Raw genomic sequence first — 582 nt, 5'->3', positions numbered from 1 at the left:
ATGTGTGTAAATAACCACCTTCGACAATTAAAGGGTCTAATCTGATGTCCCTGTGTGATATAAATAATGTGAATGCATGAAGCCTTTACTAAATATTCTAATAGATTTTGAGTGTGTTTTTTTATGCATTTTACTGGTGATTTCATTTGCCTTGTGTGCTTTTTTAGTTGAAAAAGGGTTGAAAGTATTTAAAATGCATTTTTACTTAACCCTCCCCCCCCCCTCAATTGTGCACTGAAATGTATCTAGTCATCTTCCCTCCAAAGAGATTTTCAGAAATAATATTTATTAAATAAAAGAAATACAGAGCTGAAGTCCGTCTGCCTTGCTGGAATATATTCTTAGAGGTGGAATGATTAACTTATGGACAGAATGTCTTGGTGTTTTCATGTTCTTCTTTTCTCTTACTATTTTTCTTGTTCGTCTATTTCTCTTTCTTTCTCTCTTTTTTTTCTCTTTTTTTTTTCTTTTTTTGCCGTAGTGACCATCCATGTATGAAAGTGGAGTTTACATGCTAGCAAAGAAGCCCGTAGATAGATTGCGTTTAAATTTGTTAGCATGCTTCAATATTTTTCCCTTTTT

At 33.0% G+C, this 582-nt stretch overlaps 1 protein-coding gene across 1 annotated transcript in view; it reads left to right on the top strand.

Annotated features, from left to right (window-relative positions):
• LOC119594247 overlaps positions 1–582 on the top strand; it is a gene marked incomplete in the record, with an annotated part of 93,703 nt that overhangs the window by 81,520 nt on the left and 11,601 nt on the right.

This window comes from Penaeus monodon, chromosome 33 (genome assembly GCF_015228065.2).
Source record: "Penaeus monodon isolate SGIC_2016 chromosome 33, NSTDA_Pmon_1, whole genome shotgun sequence".
NCBI classification, from domain to species: Eukaryota; Metazoa; Arthropoda; class Malacostraca; order Decapoda; family Penaeidae; genus Penaeus; species Penaeus monodon.
Note: the sequence above shows the minus strand (reverse complement) of the source record. Positions and strands in the feature narration are given on the sequence as shown.